The sequence below is a fragment of the Convolutriloba macropyga genome, chromosome 3 (genome assembly GCF_964194025.1).
Source record: "Convolutriloba macropyga chromosome 3, txConMacr16.3, whole genome shotgun sequence".
NCBI classification, from domain to species: Eukaryota; Metazoa; Xenacoelomorpha; order Acoela; family Convolutidae; genus Convolutriloba; species Convolutriloba macropyga.
The window spans coordinates 15,401,269-15,415,366 of NC_134470.1; the positions used below are offsets into that span (position 1 = coordinate 15,401,269).

General features: G+C 34.1%; 1 protein-coding gene across 4 annotated transcripts in view; it reads right to left on the reverse strand.

Annotated features, from left to right (window-relative positions):
* Positions 1-14,098, reverse strand: part of LOC142335987 (uncharacterized) — a 99,314-nt gene that overhangs the window by 60,539 nt on the left and 24,677 nt on the right. The window contains exon 1 of one of the 4 annotated variants that reach the window (XM_075384426.1): positions 1,962-2,462. The exons of 2 other annotated variants lie outside the window; for them this stretch is intronic. The gene's annotated coding sequence lies outside the window, so the exon portion shown is untranslated. One more of the 4 variants, XM_075384425.1, reaches the window with a different exon arrangement.

Sequence of the window (14,098 nt, forward strand, 5' to 3'; positions counted from 1 at the left end):
TGTATTGTTTTCATAGCCTGCAAAAATGCCATCATCTAATAAAACGAAAAAATTCTCCTTTAAAACAGAATAGTTTGCTTTAATCATGATTAGAGATTGGAAAAAATCGAAAAGAAAATTAGTCACAATTGCAAATTGTTAATCTCATCAGTTCATTGAAACTCTTCTTTTTCGCCTGCTTTGTTATTTGATTCTTAAAGTCACAATACAGTAAAAACCAAAAAACATTATAGAACAAAAAATGAAGATTTTACGAAAAATATGGAAGATAGATTTTTACACTACTGACTGACAATGCTTGTTTTATTAACTTAACAATTACAATTTTTATTTATTTTCTCGTTATTTTCTTAGGCTTTTTTTGCTTTGATTTCTATCAATGAAAATAATTGCCAATTTTGCTAAAATTATGTTACAATTGGTAACGAAAGTTGATAATGGTAGTGTTTGTTTTACTTCTTAAAATATAAAAGTGCTGCTTAACAATTTGATCCAATTTTTTAGCTAACATGTTTGCTAAGTTTTTTAGAATTCCGCATTATTTCATCAAAGATGGCATAAAATAAGCTTTTTTATTCCACTGTGTTTATATTTGCCGGATAAACACACCTAATTGTTGATTTCTTTTGTGAATTTATTCATATCTATATTTTTCTGAACAATTAAGTGTTCCTACGGGAGAAACTTTAGTTAAAAGCAATTTTTTTATTCTTACACAATATTTTTGGACAATGTTTGAATTTTTGAAAGTTTTCTTTCTCTTCCTCAATTGGCAGACAATTTAGCCAAAAATGTGGATAAGCGGGGTCGGAACATCAGGTGCAAGGTTGAGGAGAAAATGGAAAAGTTAAGGCAATATGCTCACCGATATACTCCAAGCAGTATCATCGGTACCATTAAAAAACACCTCTGGTAATCTACCATTTCTGATTTGTCTGAAAATTAATTGAAAGTGAAATTTGCGTTTCAGGAACTGTCATATGTTACCATTTTTATTTTTCTAGGATGCGTATAACATTCCAATTTGATCTGAAGAAAGAAAAATGTCAGCTCGCGTAATAATTCCGCCATTTCTAAAGAAATGTTGGAATAATAAAACTTCGAAGGTGCTAACACATTTAATATGACTCAATAAAACTTGAAGAAAAAATGAAGGTTCCCATTTTAAGTGGAATGTTGAAATACAAAAATGATGTTGAACCAGTTGAGTGTCTGCTCGCGCTTATGAAATCAACTTGTTTTGGGTAAAGTTCCAATGTCTTGTACTGTAGACGGTACAATAGTACTCGTCAACAACGGTACAATCAACGGTAAATGAGGAAAATTAACGGCATATACATTTTGGACAGTGCTTTAGACTAAACCGAAATGGTCAATTTCTATAATAATACAATAACTGCAGATAATACAACACCCGAACAGTTGATTTAAATTCTTGGAGTTTTCTAAATTTCCCAGGTGTCGACTAAGAGACGCGATGCTCCAAATGGTGTGCGGTTCTTATGGGATGAAGACATTTTAACCTACTGCCACTAATGCGACACTCTTTGCAAAGATTTCAATATTAAGTGTTTCGTTAATATTAATAGAGTTTTCCATGGGAAATGGGCTAATAAATCAAAATGCCATAATTTTATCTGCATTACTCCAAAAAAGAGTTGGTTGCATGAGATCAAAAAAAATGCCTATTTTCTTAGTCATCAGCACACGACTCGACCTAAATTAATTCAAATGTATTTTGCGTTTAATACCACTCAAAAAATCGGCCAATAAAGGAAGGTATAAGCGTGCTTTGTAAGTTATAATTCGTGGCATTAATTCAATCCAATTGAGTAAATGAATGGTTATTGATGGTTAAGACTCGAGTATTAACCTAAGAGACACTACAAGAGGAAAAGATTTATTTGACACGAACAATCATGTTTGATTTATTGTGACCAGAGTGAAATATTAATACTTACTGTAAGTTAGTGGTAGTATATATATCCTTCACTGAAGTTATAACCAGCCGGTTCAGTTCAGTTAATTAAGTCTTAACCTGACTGGGGGTTGCTTTCATTACGTATTTCAAGGCGCTTTACCCGATCGCTGATTTGTCCTTACATTATATGTACACGTTTATCCTCAAGCCCAGTTTCAAATATAGGTTTCACTCAATTTGCGATAAGAATTTGGTGATTGTGATCAAATTGCAAATATCTGAGCACGTGTATTCGCGTGTAGTTTGTACAGTTGGACAAACAATGTCATTTCCTGGGCGAAACGCTAAGCTAATAGCTGTTCTAGACATACGGTCATTATGGCCTGTGTTTGGTCATTTCTGAATTTCTTGGTTAAGAGTGATCAAGAACCGGGTTGACCAGGAACTGAATATTGTTCAAAACTCATGTCACAAAGATATAGATTAACTTTATCTTGAACATTGCAAATGGTTGAGATATTACTGGTACTTAAATTAGTCACTCTTAATTATGGTTGCAATTTAAAATTTACCGGCTGATGCAAATTGTTCAAGTTTCTGCCAAAAAATACTGGTTCAAATTGTGAAGCTTGACCAAAACAGAAAATAATTGACCGATTTGACAGTTTTTTCCATGTGCCGCCATTTATAAATAGCAAAAAGTAGGCTCGGTAATGTGCGTTTGCACATAATGTTCCGACCCAGCTTATCCACAAGTTTTTCCAGCTTTCCAATGAGGAAGAGATAGAAAACTTTCCAAAAACCTCATATATTGATCAAAAATAGTTGGTGTATGAATATTGATACCAACTCAAATCACTTAGCCAAGTAAATAATGCCAAACTCGTGGGCTCACGAGACCTGCCATTATCAAGACTACAGGACAAAACAAATAAAAAAATAAAATAACAACAAACAATTACATCAAAAATTCAATGTCTATTTTTCTCCGAAAAAAAAATGAATCAAACAAAGTCAAATTAGCGTCCAATAGAACCTAAACTAAACAAACTAGTTTTACTTCACTAGAAAAAACGTGCAACGGGTCCCTTATGAGAATCGGTAACAGGCGAACAAAAAAGAATAAAAAAGGAAAAGTTAAAAAAATACGTTTGTGTTCCTGAAGACAAATTAACTTCTTCAATTAATTAAAAGAATTAGATATCAATTGAAAATTTCAAAAAAGTTTATGTTCATCATTCACCCAGACAAAAAATATTTTCCTGTAAATTTAAAAAGAAAATGTGGTCGAAGCCGTTAAAGCCACAATCTATTCCGTAGAAAAAGATATAGTCAACTGCGCCATCTTTTAACACCGCTAATGAGACATGACCTCTGATTATTGAGTCTATGCAACACATTTTCAGACATAAGAACAGAAAGTGAAAAGTTAAAAGTTAAAATTACGTTTGTTTTTTTTTCGAAAACAAATTATTGCAAAGATATAAAAAACATTAGCTAGCAACTGAAATTTTCAGATGGGTGTTCTTTCGTTTCTAAAAATAAAGAAATTTAAATCTGACATTATTCATAACATGTTTCACCTCAACAATAAGAATAAAAAATGAACAAAACGAAAAAAAAATTTTGCAAAAAACATTTGTCGAAGCGGTTACAAAATTTACACGTAAAATCTGACTAAAAATTAAGAATTAAACCATTAGAAAGACAATGAATCTGGTCCTTGCTGACCTGAAGCTACAACTTGATCAAAAAACTTTTCAAAGCTCAACAATAACAACTTTACTTTGAAAATATGTGTATTTAAAAGAACACTTCGACTAAAAATTAGATAACTATCCTTGAAACTCCTAAGGCATCCAATTGAACTTGTTATTGACAAACATTGGTTTGATATGTTAATTTATTTCATAAATCTAAAAAAGGCAAAAAATGCTGATTACAATTCGAAGACTTTCAGATACAACGATTAAAACTAGCCTTGATCTTGCCGTTCTTCCACTAAAAAGATATAATAGCTCCTAAGGACATGGATTTGAATATATTGACAAAAAAAATGATATATCAAAATTAAAGGATGCGTTTTGCATATTTATTGAATTAGATTAGCAAAGAAACTGGCAAATTTTTATCCTGCCATTTTGATGACAAAAAGTTGAATATTGAGAAATTCAGCAAATAAGTAAGCCAGCAAACTGAATACCGGTTCAATAACAATTATCTGACTTTAGAGATATAATTAACAATAATTTTGTTACGGGTTTTAACATATTTTTCAGCCAACTTAGAAAAAAACACAAAAACAGAAAAAAAAGACTAACAACGATCAGTCAATCGTTTGCAAAGTTGATTTCTCGATAACTCCGTGGAAAACAAAATTCAAAAGTTTTTTTCCGTTATATATTCCACGCATTCGGGTTTCCTAATGATACCCTGATACCCTTCACAATATTTTACGATGAATATATCAATCGGCCAAAATTGACTTTACAAAAAACATATTAGTATACAATTCCTGCCCCACTAAAATGGGTCGGAACAATAACAAAAATGGGGATTGAATTAGTAAAAAGTTTAAAATTTTGAAAGCAATTAAAAATACTTTCAAAAGTTTTAAGATTTTGAAAGCTGAAATTTGCATTGTTTTGAGAGCATTATTTTGAAAGCAGATGTTAAAAAGGAAAAGATGTTCCCTGATTAGTTAAGTTTGATTGTTTTATTTTTATTCAAAACAAATTTTCAAAAATAATTATCATGTATTGTGTGTGTTTGTGTGTTTCTTTAAATTTTGAGTGCAGGGACCTTGGATTTATTGCGCGCATTATTTGCGTCATTGCTGAGAAAATAAAAGAAAACAATTGAAAAAACTTTATCTGCTTGTCAATCAATTTTTCTATGCTTATGATCTGAACGTTGATCAAATAAGATATCTGTTTTTTTATTACGCAGTAAATCGTTGTCTTGAAATAAAATATAACAACAATAATAACATAATATTCTAAGGGAGCAGCCTAATGATTTTGCTCTACAATGCTTTAAGATACACAAACCAGTTATGAACATATTAATATACTCTGAAATTTGAAACCAGTAGACGTTTGTAATTATTTTCTTTATTAGCCTGTATTTCCAAAATATTGCATGTTTTGACACTAATGATGGTTTTTAAATAGTCTGGCAAGAGGTGGGACTGTCCGTTACATTTTAAAGTTATTTTGACAAGGGTGCGAAAATATCAATCATAGAAGGAATTACTCTAGAGACAGTCTACGTCTAAAGATTCAAAATACGCAAATTTCCAATTTAGCTTTTAAAATCTTTGTAGATTTTTATAAGTTAGTCACAAAAAAGTTGAGCAATTCAAATTCAAATAAAAAGACATTCTGAATGCAAAATATGACTCAATTCTTATGAAAATTACCAGTTAAAGGTAATTTTTGACAAATGAATAATTCTGCGACACTGAGTAACAGAAAGTTGGGTGCAACCAGAACTCTATGCCGTCAAAAATCTGCCGATGTAATATGTATAAAGTGAACTATATTTGAATCGTGTATTGATTGAGTGGTCAACCAATATAAAAACTAGATGTGATGGAACTCAAGAGACTCTAAAGTGCACAAGAAAGGAAAAACCCGCTGGGCCGGATTAGAGTGCCTACTGTCCTGCTGTTAGTTAAAACTTGAATTTTTCAAAAACTGATGATTGTAATAACCGTGAAGTGGTCATTACTGAATAAAAATTTGTTTAACCAGGTACAACTGGTTGAACTTATGATTAAAGTTTGATACGAATTCTGAATTTATATATTTCAGAGGAAAAAAACTTTGTCACAGTGTCAGATGAACAGCTAATTGGCCAAAAATTGATCCTGACAGCTAAGCACATGGCCACAGAAAATATGTTAGGAATGCGCTAAATAAGTTTTCAAAAAATTTTTTAGATTTTTTAGGTTTCAACACATTTTTAACTAAAAATTGGGCACGGCATGAATGGGTTTTTTTGTTCAGTCAATTCTGACCGATAGAAATATTCATCGTTGAGAAATGTGAGTGATATCATTAGAAAACACGTCCAGCGTAGATTTCGAAAAAAAAAGATTTTTTGAATTTCGTTTTTTTTGAAGAGTTATCGAGGTTTAAAAATTTGTGTGAACACCGGATATTTGACATGATTTTAGTCACTTCTGGCGTAACTTTTGTTTTAATCAAAATTTTTTCTATAATAAAAATTAAATCAAAATTATTTTTTAAGCTTTAAAATGAATCAATTTTGTGTTCCTAAAAGATGAAAGGTGAAAAAAAGGGCTAGTTCTGGTCTCATGGGGAAACATTTCAGAAAACATTTCATACTTCTTTGTTTTTTAAGTCACTCAGAGACTATTCACTTTTCAAATCGAGGTTCCGTTAATTACAAACCTCATTTTCAGTCAAATGATGCCCAATGAACAAAAAATTCGTTTTCAATGAAACACTCAATTTTGCTTTTTGGTTTTGGCTCTGTTTTTGAAATTTTTAATGAAATTTTGGTTTTTGATATTTTACTATTTTTCTGCAGTAAAATGACTAAAAATTCAATAGGCTTCCTAATCAACGTTGCTTTGAGTGAGTAACTAATGGCTGTTAAGTCTTTCGAAATAAATTATGGAAATTTTTCTGAATATTACCCGATAATAAAATTATTTTGCGAACTGTAAGTTTGTCTCAATAATGACACGACCCCCTTCCTTTCTACTGCAACCAAAATTAACTCGGATAGAAGTGTTATTTTCTAACTATTGGTTTCATGATTTCGATGCCGCGAAAGGTTAACTTTTTGATATCTCTTCACAATTTGGTTACCCTTTGAAAATATATCACATTATCTTAATATTGCTAACCCACATTGGCTTAGAGAAGACGTTCAATGGTTCCTAGATAAAGCTATCAGAAAAAAATTTATGTTTTTATTGGCTTCGACATTTTCATCTCGTACTTTTCGACTAATTTTTTTTGGTTTTTGCTTGTATTTTTTGTTATTTTCATGATCAGAAAACTTCAACGTCATTATCTTCCATTCGATGTTTAAAGTATGGTATATATTGACTGCCGTTGATAGCTATTGTAATTATTGGCGTTGATAATAGGAGTTTTTGAAAAAAAATTTCGCAACTAAATTATATTTGTCCGCATGTTTCGATTTTTTGAAGCCATACTGTTTTTTTTAAAAAAAATCCCATTGGTATTCAAAGAGGTAATTGAAATTAGAAAAATTTTCACAGAAAATTTCTATTTTCCTAATGGCTCCAACACTTTTCTCATTCAATTTACTTTTTGAATTTGCCGTTTTTCCCTTTCTAAAATTGTTTTTGTTGAAAGGTCTCATATTTTTCTAATTTAGGATTGAATGAATGATGTTAATCGAAATAGTCAATTTATAGCTGTATAGCGAGCAGTCTTAAAGTTTATGATTTCAATCGTTTTCCAATTTCTTTTAAACTTTTCAGTTTTTGTTGCTATGTTCATCAACTTGTAACTCATTCACATCATTGAGAGGTCCCATTCTTTTACTTGTAATTCAAAAAAAAAATTTTATGTATTGATATCATGTTAAAATTAATTTTTTTTCTTTGACCTTATGCGTTTTCATAAAAGTTTTGTGTGGTCAGTATTTGGTTTCTTTTTCACTGCCTTAAGTACATTCGATAAATAACAGATCCCAATGATTTCGAAATGAGGCCCAAGTGATATTTTTTAGTCTTTCAGTATACTTTTAGCTAAATTAGTACAAATACCAATTTGAAATTAAAAAGGATGTTTGGATAATAGCTAATGAATTTAATGGCTTCATTAGATTGTGTTTTCGTAAAATGCTCATTTTTAGCCTTCCTGTGTCTTTAATCAGTTTCTTTTGCTTAATCTAACGCAAAACAGCTCTTATTGGTTTTGTTATAATTTTTTTGTAAATTTATCAAGAATTTTTTGTTAAAAGCTAATTATTTTTAAGACCTTTGAAATTATTTGATTTGAATAATTTTTAAAGATTTTTCAATTTTGCCTTATTATTTTATCCTTTTGTCGACTTGCCAATAGGTCTCAATATGGAAAAATTTCATCTGCTGTGTAGTTAAGAAAAATTAAATTTTTGTAATTATAGTTCTATTTGATTGCACTTTGACGTTGTTACTTGTTATACTCAATCTTATTGAATAGTTTAGGATTCGCGTTGCGAATACTTTGTCTCAAGAATGTGTTAGCAATTGCAGGGCGATTACACAACTAATTGTGTATTACGAATTCTGATTATTGGAAACGCGGTTCGGATCCGCTGCTAAGTTTAACTTAGGACTATGAAGAGCGTTTGCAGAGTAACTTGAATTCAGATTGACTAAATGAAATTATGATTACTAATAATAAACTAGCATGAACAAAATATGAAATAATTTAGTAGACTAATGGGAATATTAATATAGGTGAATAAATAGAAGTCATAACTTTTAGTTATAAAACACATGATATAATTATAGACATAGAGGGTAAATAGTTTAGTACACATAAAGGTTTCGATATATATTTAGGTATCCATACGTATCACATTTCCCTCGTGACAAAAAAAATTTTAATGTATTTACAATTTTTTAGAATCAACACAAAACATGAAATTGAATGGGATGAACATAACTTAACTCAAAATGTAGAGGTACTACAATTGTTAAATAATTTTGGAAGCGTAAAGCGAATACGCGTCAAATTCTCAACATGTAAACTGAATACATTATACTGAATAATTGAAATGCACACACAGAAATAAATGGATTCGCAGGGCGAATACTGGAAGAAATTAAAGACTAACAATTGAAGAGTAACTGTAATAAATTAAAAGCAAAGTTAACATAAAAATTGGATCAGAGGGGCGGGAACAAGACTAAAAAAATGATTGTAGTTTAAGATAGTTTTGCTGAGTTTTTGGACTTAAATTTCATTCTCTGCATCCCAAACCGACATTTCCCGTTCTTGCTCACATTCAAAATATCTAACTCTGGGGTCCGGTGGTGAAACTTGCCTCAATTGTAAGTCGGGTCGGGGTGCTGACGGGATTCTTGATTGTTCGGCAGTTTGAATAAGAGCTACCACCAAATCTGTTTGTTTTGATATTTTCTTATCTTTTTTATTCTTGCGCTTCTTTGGTTGAGCGGAATTTGATGAAGCCAGGGAACTTGTTGGGGAAATGTCTGCATCTGTGAAGCCATAAAATTGGGGTCGATTGCGCTTGCGGCCTTTTGTTTGGTCGTCTTGTGCCTGTGCGGGGGATACTTGTGATGAAGGTGTAGGTGGAGCCAGTACAATCGAAATTAAAGGTTGGTCTTGAGCTGGTACATCTTCGTGCATATCATCTGTGAGAACATTATGGCGTCTTTTGAGCTGCGGTTTGGTCGGTTTGCGTACCGTTAGCGCACGCGATACATTCGAGTTTACAGATGATACTACCGATGTAGTGTCCCGTTGGCGGTGTCTGATTTTTATTTCGCCCATCTTCTGTTTCTTAAGATCGTTACTATGTTTCGCGATCTTAAATTCTGTGGTCTTTTCGTAGGGAGCAGGGCGTCGCTGAGCATATACCCACAAATTGGTGGATCTTTCAGCTTTGGTTCCAAATTTTGCGAGATCACTACCTCGAACCTTTACTGGGGCTCTGCCAGGCTCGTTGATGATCGTCGTTGTTGGTGACGACTTTGTAACGAAAGATCCAGGCTTTAGTACTTCGTACAGACCCGCCAACTGTCGTTTTGCTCCTTTCTTTTGTGGTAGTTTTCGGGCCAGTTTGACTTTAAAGGACTGTTCTGTCCTTGGTATAGGGTCCGTAATCTGCGGATGTGTAATGAAACGGGACTCTTTGTTGTCGGATTCCCGATAGCGCTGACCTGCATCTAAAGAGGCCTGACACATCTTTTGCTCAATTTCGATGTCACTTCTGTTGGCACTGATCCATCCATTTTCGTCCAGCAAGTCCTCCGCAGAAACTGTTTCAGCATCTAAATAGTGATTAACAATTTTTTCATAAGTTAGATTTTGACTTGATGGAAGTGTGCTAATATTCCTTAAAGGAGTATTTGCAGGACGACCGAAATGAGCTTCAAAAGGTGTTATCTTTGTTGTTTTCTGTTTAGTTAATCGTAAATCAGAGACTATTTGTTTGTTTGCTTTAGCTGTGGAATATGTATCTTTATTTTCGGCTTTCATGCAAGATAAACGTCTTTTAATTGTTTGGATCATTCGCTCCACCAATCCAATAGCTCTATGATCACCGACCGGAGCGTCGAGAATGTCGATATTATTTTCGTTACAGTAGTTTGTAACTTGTTTACCTACAAGACAAGTTGCTTGGTCTAAGCGTATTGTTCGCGGGATTCCATGAGTATATGCATAATCACGAAGAAATTTTACTACATTTACCACATTATCATTGTTGAATATTCTTACTGTTGGATATTTTGAATAACGGTCAATACATGTTAAGAAATAAATGTCTTTATCTTTATCATTAATTATCGGACCCCCAAAATCAATCTGTATTTCTTTGTTTGGTTCTTGACAAGCTTTGTGTGGGTGCCATTTAGATTTTGGTATGATGGGTTTCAGATTCTTACCAATATCTGTACACGGGACGCAATCAGATGTTTTTGCTAAAATTTCCCTATGCATGTAGGGCCACCATGCATATTGAGAGAGAGAGATCATCCCCCACTACCCAACTACCCGGGTGCGTCATGTGGATGGATTTGAGCACCGCCTCCTTAATAGAGTTTGGAATGGCCACGCGTTGATCAACACACAGACACCCAGATTTCACATGTAAGTCCTTCCAAAAGGAGTGGATGTATGTGCTCACTTCTTTACAACGGGCCTCATCATCCTGCAGTACACAATCGCGGATCTCTTTCAACACCGCGTCTTTGCTAGTGAGGACCGCAAGGAAAAATTTGGTGAAGAGCTGGTTGAGGTTATTTTCAAATACCTCTTCCCGGGAGAGCTCGATGTCATATTCCTCGGGTGATGATGATGCTTGGGTGTTGCTGGGTCCGGCTCTTGTAGATGAGATGGGGGTAGATTGGGTACGGAATGTCACTCTTGGGGTCTGTGGTGAAGTAGGTGGATTGTTTTGTGGTGCCTCTTTTGCTGACATTTTGATGTGGAGTATTTGCTGTGTGGAGCTAGCTATCAAATGGCAATTAGAATTTTGCGACTGGATTCGCGATGCGAGTGTCGCATCAGATTCAAGCAATTGATTTGCACGGCAATTAAAGTTAGAAATGAATTCAGAATTGTAATTGTTTACTTGTGCTCGAGGAATGAATGGATTAATTGAGGCATTTGAATTATGCGTGCTAATTTCAGCAGGTTTGCAAGAGTGGACGCGCGTCGTGTGTACTTGTTGCTTATAATTACTGGTTATGTGCCGCTTTTGGAAAGGAATTTTATTCGCGTGACTAAATAAAGATGTAATTGCGTCGCGGATACGGGAAATTGTTGCTACCATGAATTCCTCATCGTATTGATTGACACTTTTAGCGTTTTGATTTGGTTGTCGCGAAATATAATCAACTAAGCCCATTCTGGTACCAGGAATATGTTCCATGTTAAAATCAAATGTTAACAAACGGTCAATCCATCGTGTTAATCTACTGTTGTAGGATTTATTAGAGCGGTGTGATTTTAAGACTGAAAGAAGTGCTTTGTGATCTGTTAAAACTGTGAAAGTTTTCCCAAATAGATAATATTTAAAATATTCAATGGCCCAAACCACCCCAAGTAATTCGAGTTCATTTACACTATAGCGTTCTTCATTGCTATTAAGAAAACGAGATGCAAAAGCTATTGTTTTCCACCCTTCACAATCTAATTGTTCAAGCGCAGCGCCTAAGCCTTGGCGGGATGCATCGCATTTGATGCGCGTTTCCAGTGTTGGGTTAAAATGAGTATTTTCTGTAGCGTTTGCAATAATAGTTTTGATGTGTTCAAAATGTAATTGATGATTCTCATTCCAAATAAATTTTTCGTTTTTCTTTAATAAGGGCCGAAGAGGGTGGCATATTTTGGCAAGGTTAGGTATAAATTTGCTTAAATGGTGAACGCTACCTAAGAATGACCGTAAATGTTTCAATGTTTTTGGAGCTTTGATTTCCGCAATTGCCGCTGTTTTAGATTCGATAGGTTTAACACCACTTTGTGAGAATGTGAAGCCAAGCCAATTTATTTGATGTTTTGCGAAGTGGCATTTGCTTAAATTAATTCTAAGGTTATCCGCTTCAAGTTTTTGGAGACATTTGTACACGTATTTAAGGTGCGATTCCTGGGTGCCTTTGCTAACTACAATTATGTCATCCAGAAAACCGTATGTGTTAGTCAGCCCAACCAATGTGTAATCCATTGCCTTTTGAAACTCGGCCGGCATATCCGTAAGGCCATAAAATCCCGTTTTAAAACGATACGTACCTGTTGCTTTGCCGCAAATGATATTAAAATTACAATGACGTGCGCTATCCGGATGCAGCTTTAGTTGGCTATAGCCATATTTTAGATCGATTGTTGAAAAATAGACATTATCTCCCAGATTTGAATTATTAATATGTTGTGAAATTGAATCGATAAGACTATCTATATTCGGCATTTGATACTTGTTTTTGTGGATCGCTTTGTTTAATATTTTCGAATCAAGAGCTAATTTTACAGATTTGTCCTTTTTGACCGTAATTACAATGGGAGAAATGAAGTTTTTATCCGAACATTCTTGTAATTTTTCAATGTGTCCTTGTTCAGAAAGTTTCTTTAGCTCAGCGGATACTTTGTCTAATAAGTTTATAGGAACACGGCGGCCTTTTTGGTGTGATGGGGTATAATGTTTGTGGAATTTTGAACGAACTGTATGTACTTTGGACTTACCAATTCTGGAGATTAGGTCGGGATAATCAATAGCAATCTGTTTTTTGATTGGGCAATATTCTTGATCTACCTGGTTGATTGTTACATGATTACTTGATTGATGTATTGAAAGTCCAAGAGCTGGAAACAAATCTCTACCCAATAGAGAACGATGTCCATCCGCCACTACTTGAATTTCTATTGGATTCGCGTACCAATTGCTGCTTTGAATTGAAGTTTGGAGAATGCCCACCGTATGAATAGGCTCATTTGAAAATGTTTTCAATTGTTTAGGATTCGCTTCGCGTATCCACTTCGATTTTGGGTCATGGGAAATGATTGAGTTCGCCAAGGATCCATTTATTATTGTGCATACGCTGCCCGAATCCACCAGAACATTTGTTGATGTATTGCCGAAAATTACAGGAAGATTGGTTGCGTCCACCGAAGTTGCGGAATCTGTTGAAGATATTACTGCTACACAATTATCTTCATCTGAAGAATAGTTTGACTCCAAATCAGGATCAAAATTGGCCGAAATTTGATTGACATCTTCATTTTGATCATCTTTTTCTACGTTATTGACCCGCGGCTTAGGTTTTGGGTACGAATTGGGATCTTTAGGTTTGCGACAAACCTTTGCGAAGTGGTTTTCAATACCACAGTTATTGCATCATTTTCCCCGAGCGGGACATTTATTACGGTGGTCGGAAGTCCAACTAGATCCACAGAAATGACAGGTTGTAGGCTTTTTCCGTGCTGTTGTATTCATATTGGAGAAAGGGGTAGCATTCGCGATGCGCATCCGTTGTACTTGGTTAACAGTTGAATGTGACTCGGTTTTGCTTGCATTCATTTTTAGTTGGTTGAGCGTGCCCATCTCGATATTAATTGCTATTGCCAATGCTTTTTCCGGGTCTACTGTTTCTTTAAGAAGCTCCTTTTGAATATCTTCATTTTGCATATTCGCGATAAAGACGTCCCGGATGATAGTGTCTCCTTTATCTCCTAGATCACAGTTTTCCGAAAGTTCTTTGAGATGTCCATAGTACTTCTCAATAGGTTCTCCCTTTTGCTGTTTTCGTGTGAGGAAGAGGTATCTATCGAAGGTTATATTATGGATCCGAATGAAAGTTGTATTTAGAACATCCCAAAGATCCTTCGTTGAGATTGTTTCGAGGTTGATGGTTGAATTCTTTGAGTTGAATACGCGCCGCCCTTCCATGCCTAAGCTCAAGTACATCAAAGAAGATGCTTTTCGATCACATAACTTCCACGG